General features: G+C 40.2%; 1 long non-coding RNA gene across 1 annotated transcript; it reads right to left on the bottom strand.

Annotated features, from left to right (window-relative positions):
- Positions 1 to 4,788: 4,788 nt before the first annotated feature.
- On the bottom strand, positions 4,789 to 10,246 carry LOC140650145 (uncharacterized). Its single transcript, XR_012041862.1, has 4 exons — positions 10,108 to 10,246; positions 8,603 to 8,775; positions 6,739 to 6,868; positions 4,789 to 6,527 (listed from the first exon to the last, which is right to left on the bottom strand). It is a non-coding gene; the product is annotated as an uncharacterized lncRNA (long non-coding RNA).
- Between the last annotated feature and the right edge of the window lie 411 nt (positions 10,247 to 10,657).

The raw sequence follows: 10,657 nt of genomic DNA, 5'->3' as shown, positions 1-10,657 counted from the left end.
AGAGGGAGGGCGTGCATGCTGGGCAACAGCAATGTGCTCCATCCCAATTAGCTTCTCTGGCTGGCCTGATCTTGGGACTGTCCAAAGGTCAAAAACAGTCCTCATCCCACATCCACCCTTGGCAGCCCTCCCTATGGAGAGGGATGCTTCATCAAAAGGATCTCCTACTCTGGCTGCCCCCACAGGGGAAATTCTCAGTTAGCAGAGCTCAACAGAGTGATGGAAAAAGGATGCAATAGGAACCGAGATTGTGTTGAAGAATTTCATAGGGCTCCTGTTCTTTCTCAGCTTTTTTGCACCTTTCTGGTTTCATCTGGGTGACGGTAACAAAGACAGAAGCATCCTCTTTAAAATCCTCCAGAAGAATTCCCCAAAAAAGGAATTTCCACAGCAAGCTCTGCACATGAACAGCCCAATGGGTGTGACTGGAAAGGATTTTTCTTGCAGCAGAAAACACCCAGGCTTTCAAAAAGAATGAACCACTTTGGTATTTTTAGGTTTTATTGCATTCATTTAACGAATGTCATTACTTGTAGCTTAAAAAATGACAGTGAGTTTGTGTGAGCTCTCCTGACACTTTTTTCATTATTCTGGTGGGCAACAGGAATAGGCAGGGGAGGGAGGAGGAAAGCAGCTGAAGGGTGCCAAAAAACGGTGAATATCTAGGCAGCAGAAAATGTTTAGGTGGTACTGAAAGATTTGCAGCATTGAGCAGTGGTATTGGATTGCCTGTAGAAACTTTTTTTAAAACATGAGAATAGCTCATTTGTTGGGTTTTCAAAAAATATCAGATTTCACACTGGGCTGCTATGAAGGGTGGAAATTTTCTTGAAAAATTATCATTTTATACAACTCTAATTAGCAAACTGTTCATATAAACCCGCAAGCTGTGCAGCAGATTTCAATTCCAACGTCTCTACAGACAAGACAGAATTTCACCTACTTATTTACTGATCATGTCGCAGCATCCTTTTGCTACTCGCTGATGACTGTTCAGTGGCTTATGTAACATGTGCTGGTGATTTCACGGCATTTCCATTGGACAAGTGTCCACGTGCTGAAGCAAATCGCCATCACTGGCATGCTCCTGTTGGCAGTCTTGTTAGGCAGGAACCAAGGAGCAAACGATTGAATTCTCTTTTCAACCTGAGAGATGGTACAACCAAAAGCAGTTGAAAGATGTGGATGAGGCTGTTTGGGGTCTCATGCACTACTCTTTCCCTCTTTCCCTCATACCTTTTAGCAGCATGAATATTTATGACTGTACTTTGTCCTGTTACAGACAAAATAAGAGATGCCCAAGGGGTTTCAGTCAATGCAAATAAAAGCAACGTTTGCAGGCATGAGTAAATCTCAGTCACGGTACTTGGCATTTTATGTCAAATACAGCTAAAGTGCAAAATGGCAAGAGATAGATAGAAATGATTTCAGGACAGAACTGTTGTTGGAAGGTCACTGGAAAGAAGTGGAGCCTTGAGCAGTGAGTCCTCTGCCTTTCAGGCCAGGGTTGCCTGGGTCAGGCCAGGGTTGCCAGGCCAGGGTCAGGCAGGGTTGCCTGTGTTTCGTATGTAGCCACTTGGGGATCATTAATCCTAACTAAATACCCTGTTTCTTTGAGGTGGTAAACTCACAAATACTGGTCGGATCTCTCATTCTTCCTACAGCCAACTTGTGGCTTCCACTAGTTTCTTATGTGTTTCAAAATGCACATTTATCCCTGAAAAGTTTTTTCACGCTGGTAAAAATCCTTCAAAACTACACTTGTTGGACACCATGGCAGAGGTTGATGAGGAAAAATAACACCTGATTAAAATGCAGTAAGTTTATTTCATTCTTACTTTACTGGTAGCCCATTTGCAATGAAAAAAAAAAAGATGACAGTGCAAGAAGGCTCATACTCTGCAAGCATCTGCTCAATATTTCTAATGAAAAGTTTGCCTTCCTCCTCTAATTGTCTTGTGCAATGTCATGGGCAACAGAAAACTCCCTCTTTCTCACTCTATTAATTTAATTCCACTGCTTTTGCCAATATTTAGAGATATTGTTGTTGCATTGATGTTACTTAAACTAGATGTATTTCATTAAAACTGTTACTGATAATATTTCTTTTGACATTCATTTGTATGTCAATAAAATGAAACTTCCCCCAGTAGAAAAAAGCCAAGTGAAAGTCTCCCTATGCTCTTCACATGTCTCTCTCAACTTAAAGCATTCTCAGATATGGTGTCTTAGATTTCAAGAACTAGCAAGTATATAAAAATACGATTTTTTTGTTCATTTTGCCTACAGTCATTGTGACTTCCAGTTTAAACTACACGGAAAAATAAACTTATATATGTTCTATTTTATATCTTTCATGTTGTATTTATCTGTGCATGTCTTATTTATCTGTTCAGGTATATATACATTTACTCACACATAGTGACCACCTCAAAGGATACTTTCCCAGGTGCTCTATTCTCTGATTTTAGATTTTGTTATTTGGAATTTGGAGAAGCTTTAAAAACTGTTCTAAAGCTTTTCATTGTGGATAGCTACAATTTGTCTTAAATATAGAACTCAGACACATCCATTTTTGTTTATCTTTCTCAATACTCAATGAATGCTAATCCAATTGCTCATTTGTGTTTAATATATACTTATTAGGGCTTGGATTTTCTAAGCTGTGCAAGACATAGTCCCTCCCAAAACCCACCAGCTCCCTTTGGACACCCAATTTATTTTAAATCCCAAACTTCTTTTAAATGCCAGCATAACTTAATTTATGAGCATAACTCAATTTATGGGCATGAAATGTCTGTTTAAATTCATATGCATTTATTTATTTTTCTATACGTTTCATTTCTTGAAGCTGCAATAAACGGAAATTAAAAAAACAGTACGTGTAAAAGCAATGGATCTCTTTGAAACTTAATAGCTGCAGGTTTTTATTATTTAGAGCTCTGTGGAGCATGATCACAGGTGTATTGAACTCACAGTCAGGTATTTTCTGATGTGGCTTTGAGTCTGTAGCTTTATAAATTGATGAGAAAACTTTTACTGCCTTTGCCAGATTATTAATCTGTCTTGCCTGATTATTCCTCTTCCTTGCAAAGCACTACAGTTGTTTTGTGTGGAAAATAAGGACTCACATCCTCATGGCTTGTCTTTTCTTTCTGTTTGACTTTACAATAAAGTCATAATGGTGAACCGTGACTCTTCAATTTTATCATCTCAACGAGTCGTGTAAAAACAGAAGTACAGCTTCACTGCAGGATGAAATAGAAAGAAAAAGTGGTTTGGAGAATGTTCTTCTCAAAGGCCATTATTTAAAAAGGTATATCATAGGCAAGCCAGAAGTAAGCATAAAAATGCCCATATTTGTTTCCACCCTGTTGCTTTTTACTCATATTTGGTTCAGTATAGTGCCCGTCAGTGCTAAGTGGGGCATTAGAAGCTCCTGCACAACTTGAATTATGTTGATCGTTGTGTTTTGCGCTTCATAACCCATTGCCTGGTACAATGTGGGGCTCTGGTAGGTGCCCTGGTGTTTGGCCAAGACCCTTCCCTCTCCCCGTTGCTCACGGGCCATGGGTCAGCTGCCTGGGTGCAAAGCCAAAGTGTCTTTTCTTTGGGAGGAAATACCTCTGCAGAGAGAGCACTAACAGACTTGTACTACTCATTTATCTGCCCTGTTTCCAGTTATTCAGGTCCAAATGCCTAGCCCTGTTCTCACGGTGAGCAATGATTTACTGGCTTGATGGGACTTAAATGGAAGGATAGTGCTGCACTTAGTGTGAGTTGCAGAATACAGTCAACAGAGAAGAAAGAAACTATTTGCACAGTGGATTTGCTGTCTTCTTTAAGACTCTTAATATTTCTAGACTTGTGCTGTCACTGGTGCAGTGACATTATTTAGACATGCACTGAAGTCGAACCATGACAGAAGGTGGTAATAGAAGAATAAGTGTGGTGGTGAGAGGAGAGGCCTGTCAACATCTAAAGCACAAATTTGCAACCACATCTAAATTGTTCCTTCTGACTTATTTTAACTGTAGGGATGGGCATCTCTAAGAGTGCGAATCTGAAATAAGTTTAAATTTTTCACTTACGTGTAGGTAAGATAAGGTACATGGCAATGCACATTCAGTGCTAGTATTGGGTCTTCTCCATCTAAGCAGAGAATCAAAGGTGTGATTGCCTAATAAGGGCACAACCAGCGACAGTTATTGAATTCCTTAATCCATTCAAATACATGCTTTCGTACAGATCTGGAGAAGAGACTTTATCTCCTGAATTAAATGTTGGCTTTGTGATAACAAAGCTTGTGAAAGATCAAGAAAGATTCTGACATCAAAACTATTCATCACCAAAGAAATTTCTGAAGGCTGAAACACTGAAGCTGCATATGATTATGTGCTGTCAAAGAAAGCCGTTCCCATGCAGAAGACCAGCACAAGTCAAATGGAGTTTAAAGTCCTTGATCACTTTATCAGTGGGGTTGTCATGGTACACAGGACTCATGCTGTTCTTATTATATAAGGTTGATTTTTTTCCTAAATGAAAGAAAGGTTGGGTCAGAAGTGCATATTTATGACTATATTTAATATGCCAGGTTTTTAAAAATACATTGATTTTGTTCTATTTTTGTCATATGTATTTAAAATATATTTTGTTCTTCAGTTTTCCACTATTTTTAAAAAGGATTTTAATATGCAAGCACCAGCTTCAATAAAACTTGTAACACGAACAGCAATTAAAGGAAGATATTTGCAGCAACTATGTTTGGAAGCCAGGCTATGTCACCTGGGTTTTACAAATAGGAGTTTCCTTGAAATGTTGCTTGACATACACCATGCTGCTTTCTATGAAATGACGATGACGTTGTCATTTACCAATAATCACGGTCCTCTTGGAAGCTGAACATAAATTATACTGTTCTCTGACATAGGAAATATCCTGTAATTTGTGTTGAATTATTCTTCTTCCCCCAGTAGTGACCACTGGATGATACTCTGTATTGTTCAAAAAGTTCAAGTCAGGAGTGATATCTAATCAAATTGTCTTTAAGAAAAAGAGAGACTGAGTGGACTGGGATGGCAAGAAAGAAGACAACAAAGTGATAAAGAAAGTGAGGTATGGAGAAATGCTGGCAGAAGGCTTGGATCTTTAGAGGCTCAGAGTTTGACCAGGAAAGCTCACAGCTTGTCATCTGACGAGAAGGTAAAGCGAACATGGAAGAGTCAAGGAGGGGACATAAGAAATCAGATTTCACAGGACTGACTGTATCCATGAACTGGAGAAAGATCCTCATTTCTCCACAGGGAAATTGCAAGGGTCCGACATTAGAAGACTTGATCACAGGTATCATTTTGTATTTATAAATTGGATTGCTGGTTTATCATTTGACTTTGCTGAAATACTGCTCCCACACCTCTTGTTGCAGTGGAGATGACATGTATTTTCTGCCTTTGGTTCTGCAGGCCTCTCTGGTGCAAGGGACGTGTTGGCTGTAGCGGGTTATGGTAGCGCAGGTGCAGAGGAAGAGGTAATGATGCAAACCCTTCTTTTAGGAGCTCCAAGTTCAGAATCAATTTGCTGGAAATTTAGCAGATGCCAAACAAATATAATCTGCCTTTGCGTAGCTCCGCTAGCGGAAAAATGCTATCACAGTTACATCCTTGGAAACAATAGGTTTTGGGAAAGTGCAGCAGTTTCTTAACCTTGGTATTGATCGTTTCCCTTATTATCAGTGCTGTTTGGCTTTGAAGAAACTTTGCAGGCAGGCAGACTAGGCTCTCTTGTCCGGTTTCTGCGCCGCTCCCTGGAGGCAAGCTGGGCCACCTGCAAAACTGAAATGCCCGGCACCTACCAGGCTGCACCAGTCTTACGCAGAGGAAAACCTCACGAGTCCCACCATGCTCTGTGGTGGTTCCCCAGGTGCAACCAGGCTCAGCCAGCTAACCTGGAAGGTTGTGAGATCTGCCGGAGGCTGAAGTGGGTTCAGAGGGCCTTCAGTCCAGTCCACAGTGGTGCCAGGTGCTGGTCCTCAGGGTGCCTTTACCTTCGAGACGGTCCTTAGTCAACAGGGCTTCAGGCACAATGTAGACACATTGAGTATTTTGGATGCTGTGTAAATAATAAATCCTACATCCTGCAAATCCGTGACCCGCGTTAGCATTTCAGTGGCTTGTGCAACCTCTGAGCGCTGGATGGCATTGCGTTTGTCAGCAGGGCTTTCCTCAGGGTACAGGGTGTCCAGGTGCTTCAGGGGTGACCGGCTTTCCGTGAATCAGCTTGCTGCCTGTACAGCCCTTGCTTTGAACGTATAGGAAGGATAGCAAAAATATGGCAGTCCACTAAGGCTGTGTATCTTGGAAAACTAGAGCTGAATGTTTTAAGCTGAGAGCCCTAAACAAATGGTCAGTAAAAGGTGTTGGCCTGAATTGCCTTGTCTCGGGTCCCTCTCTGTAACATGAGTATAACCCAGCTGCTTGTGGTCGTAGGAGTGTTGCAAAGGACAATGATCAGAATCCATGGTTAGAGCCCTGTGGAGAAAACGGTGAGATTAGCAATTTGGTATTCAGTGTAGAGTCTGATTCACACTACGGGGGGGGGGGGGGGGGGCGCGCGCAAATTAAAGTTTTGTGGGCAGTAGCACAGTTCCTGCTTCCTAACTGTGATTATTTGACTTTGCAGCTATAACATACGTTTAACATCTTAAAATGCCTCCGTTGATTTTAGCGGAGTTGCACTGACCTGTGTCTGGAAAAGGTTTGCCCCATTATAATCCTGTTGGACAGACACGATGTCTAATCAGAGGGGCTTGGTTATCAAGGTCTCCAGAACTCGGTTTCCATTTTTTTTCCTAGGAACTTAAGTAGAAATCCTAAAGGGAAAACAAACATCCAGGATGAATCACTGGGACTTTTGTGAGTAAAAACAGCTGGAAATAGAACGCGGGGTGGTGGCAAGTTGCAGTACTGAGACATCTATTATTTGTAAGGCCAAAGAATAATTTATCAAAGAAATGTGAACACTGTGACTTGGTACACCAGCGATTGAAATAAGCACCATCCACCGTAAGAGAAATACCTGTTGCTGTACACATTCTGTATATTAAAAAGTGTCTCTTTTAACTTCAGAGATATATCTCCTCTCCCTTAATCCAGGAAAATATGTGAATGTTTACCACTTTGGCCTGAGTGTTGAAGGCAGAAAAATCACAGAGAAGAGCCCTCAGCACATCGGTACACTGAAGACACTGCCTCAAGTGACAGAATGGTCTTAAAGGGCTAAAATGGAGAGAGATTTGGTGGACTTCCAGAAGATGGTTGAGCCAGGAAAAGGATTGTCTGAGCCTTCGCTTGTAAGGGCCACTCCACGCTGCTGCTCAGCGAAAGGCTTAGCAGGCAGCAGGTGTGGGATGCCTGTGGCTGCTATAGTCAATGTCGCTTGGCAGGGGTTGTGATGGTGCGCGATCATATTTTGAGCTTCTTCAAAGGAATGAAAGGAATGAACAGAGGTTACTGTAGTGCATTATCAACAGAATAACCCCCATTCTCCACTTAAAGTAATAATCCTCTCTTTGTGAGCACCAGTAATCTGCAGCCAGCATGCACAAAGCCATTTGTAATTTTCTTTCCCTTCTGCACAACCTGCAACAGAAAAACAGAGGCGATACCCAAAACAACTTGGCAAGCCATTTGCTTATGTGTACAATGAGCAGAAATGAGCAGGACTGCACTAAAAAGAACGTTGTAAAGCCTGAACTTCACTCGGTGGGCTCGTGGCAGTCCCATGGCATCGCATAAGTTTCCACTTGTTAACAGATCCTTCATGTTTTCCTTCTTCCTAAAACTTCAGTTTAGCATATTAAAATGGCTTCCATGAGCTGTCATCAGAAGCCAGAGTGAGCATGTTGCTTTTTCTTGGGCTAAATGTAAACTATTACAGTTTGCTGAGCCCCTCTTGTTGATTCTGAAGAACAGATTGAACAGAGTGAGGCTTATTGTCTCGAGCTACTTGTGCAGAAGTGTTTTTGGAGCTTGTCAAAATTACAAACAATTATGCACAAATCTGAAAGGTTGTGCCACAAATTAAAGAAGCAGCAATTTCTTTTGTCTTTTGATGAAAAGACGGAAATAAAAGACAACAATGGTTTTATGAATGTGTTAACAAATAACCTGAAATAAACAAGAAATTAATTATTTTTTAAAGCCTTGAGAAAATCTTGAGAAAAATAATTAAAAATCTACCGGTAACTCCCTAGTCTTATAAAAATTATTTTGGAGGTATCATGTTTTGTTGAAAAGACAGTATTCTTGATTTTTCATCTTAATAAAATCTGATGATCTGTAGTGCCTTCTTTATTCCTTTCACATCCTAAAACAAGAACATTTACAATTATGCTTTGCATTATACCTTATATGCCTAAATTCACTATGTTATTATAAATTGTCAGGTATAAAAAGACAGGAGAAACACAGTTGATAACTGAAGTTAGAATTACTCCAAATACACTAACATTAACAGCTGAAGACCAGAAGTATTAGCCTTCTTACTAACATGATGAGCAATGGCCATCTGTCTTCACAAAGGATTCCCGGCCAAAAATGATTACCTCAGTCCCAGTAAACTCTTGAACTTTTCCGCATAGCAATAAGGGGTTTAATGAAGGAGATACAGCGTGAAGGCCCAGACTCTCAAAGGTCTATTTAGGTGTTTAACTCTTGTAGAGACTCTCTCTTCCACGAAAATCTGTACTCCAAAATAACTTGAAACAGTATACATCTCCTGTCAGGAAGGTAAAGAATAAAAAAAAATTGTCAGTGGAACAGTTTTCTGTAAATACCTCAGAGAATCTGGTTCAACTTCTTCTCTCACCTGAACTCGCTGAAATCTGAGTTAGTCTATTAATAGTTAGTTAGAGTAGGTTCACCCCAACGTAATAGAAAAGGAAAATAAGCAAAAAAACTGAAATGAGTTGCCTTTTTGAATTTTAAATTGATAACGTAGGTTGTGTCAGAGCTAACTCGTTACTTGAATGTCTGCTCATAATGCTATGTCAATGCCTGGTGTCAAGCATCTCTTGACTGATATAATGGGAAACAAATCCACAACCCCAGGACTAGAAAGGTATCTGTCAGTACAAGCTAGAAAGTCAGCCTTTTATTGTAGTGGCATGCAAAACCCCATCTCCTCAGCGTATCGGCACAAAACGAAATGTATATATAGTCTTTGCAGAATTACAGAACTTGACCATAAAATCAGAATATCAGTGTGCATCAAGATCAATATTAGCAAATAATATCAGCAAATAATTGCAGCCAGATTAAGGCAAATATCTGCAGATGGAAACACATGTGTGGATATTTGCATCCACACAATCCAAAAGAAATCAAAAAGTCCTATCCAGGAAAATGGATCCTTCTACGTGGATCCATTTCCTTGAGAAAAGCCATAAATTGTTAGAATTAGGTGGTATGTAATCTGAACAAGGCCAAAAGAGTCATTGCATTTCCAAAGGTAAGAGGACGGACACCGCTATCATTGAGAGGAAAAAATAGCACAAACTGGCATGAGTTGTAAATCGGTACTGACAGGGACAGAGAGCAGGCTGACTTAAAATATTAAATGGGTGAAATTGAAAAAAAAAAAATAAAAATTGCAAGATATTACTATTTGGGACATATATAGTACTTTTTCATTCATAGATCCCAAAGTATTTCATAAGAATGGATAAAACTCCTTCCTCCTGAGTTTGTAGATAGAGCACGTAGAGCATAGAGGAACCACAGTGACCTTGCTAACATTTGTCTTGCGGTGCTTCCATAACTACCAGCATGGGGAAAAAAGATCCTAAGGGCTGTGTTTTACAAAGGTCGTAGGTACTGAACTTATAAAGGAAAAAAAAAAAGAGAATATCTCAGAAGGAGGAAATGAGGAAGAAAAGAATACAAATGGGAAATAAATAAGAGTGAGGAGTAAATGGAAAAGAAAAAGAATAGGAAAATATACAAGACAATAAAAGGAGAGGGCTTGTACAAGCATGTAAATACGCACACATTCACTGCAGCTATACATACACAAATTTACATAGTACTTGTGAATTTTTAACAGGGGTACCTCGGTGTCAGGCTCCTGCCACGCACGCAGATTATGAATGCACCTGAGTTCCACGCACGGGGCCGTGGCAGGGGGCCCCTCCAAGACCAGGCTGGCAGTCGCTCCCATTAGCATCACCTTGAAAAGTGTCATCCTGTACGGTGAGACGGGCCTTTCTGCTGACAAGGATGCAATCAGCTGAATGACTAAATAGTTTGGCTTCCCGCTGAAAACCTTGTAAGTTAGTGCTATATTAGGACAATTTTCTTCCCCCTTTTTTTTTAAATCTGTGAACTCAGAAGTTTCTGATAAGGAAAACCTGCATGTTTTAAAGTCAGTGAAAAAAAAAGTAATCCTCAAGAGATCTGAAGCCAATGCAGACAGTCTGAGAAAAATTTGTTTCTAAGTATGACACTACAATGAAAATCAGTGATGGAAAATGGTAGCTTTTTGGTCAGCAGTTCTTAGTTAGCCACATCTGTTTGCTTTAAAGACAACAACTTTAATGCTGTTTGCTTGTGTTCAAACTGCAGCAACATGGTGTCTCATCAATAGATCAGTTTCCTTAGGT

The sequence above is a fragment of the Ciconia boyciana genome, chromosome 3 (assembly GCF_034638445.1).
Source record: "Ciconia boyciana chromosome 3, ASM3463844v1, whole genome shotgun sequence".
Classification (NCBI taxonomy): domain Eukaryota; kingdom Metazoa; phylum Chordata; class Aves; order Ciconiiformes; family Ciconiidae; genus Ciconia; species Ciconia boyciana.
The sequence above is the reverse complement of the archived record's forward strand: the minus strand, read 5'-3'. Positions and strand labels throughout refer to the sequence as shown.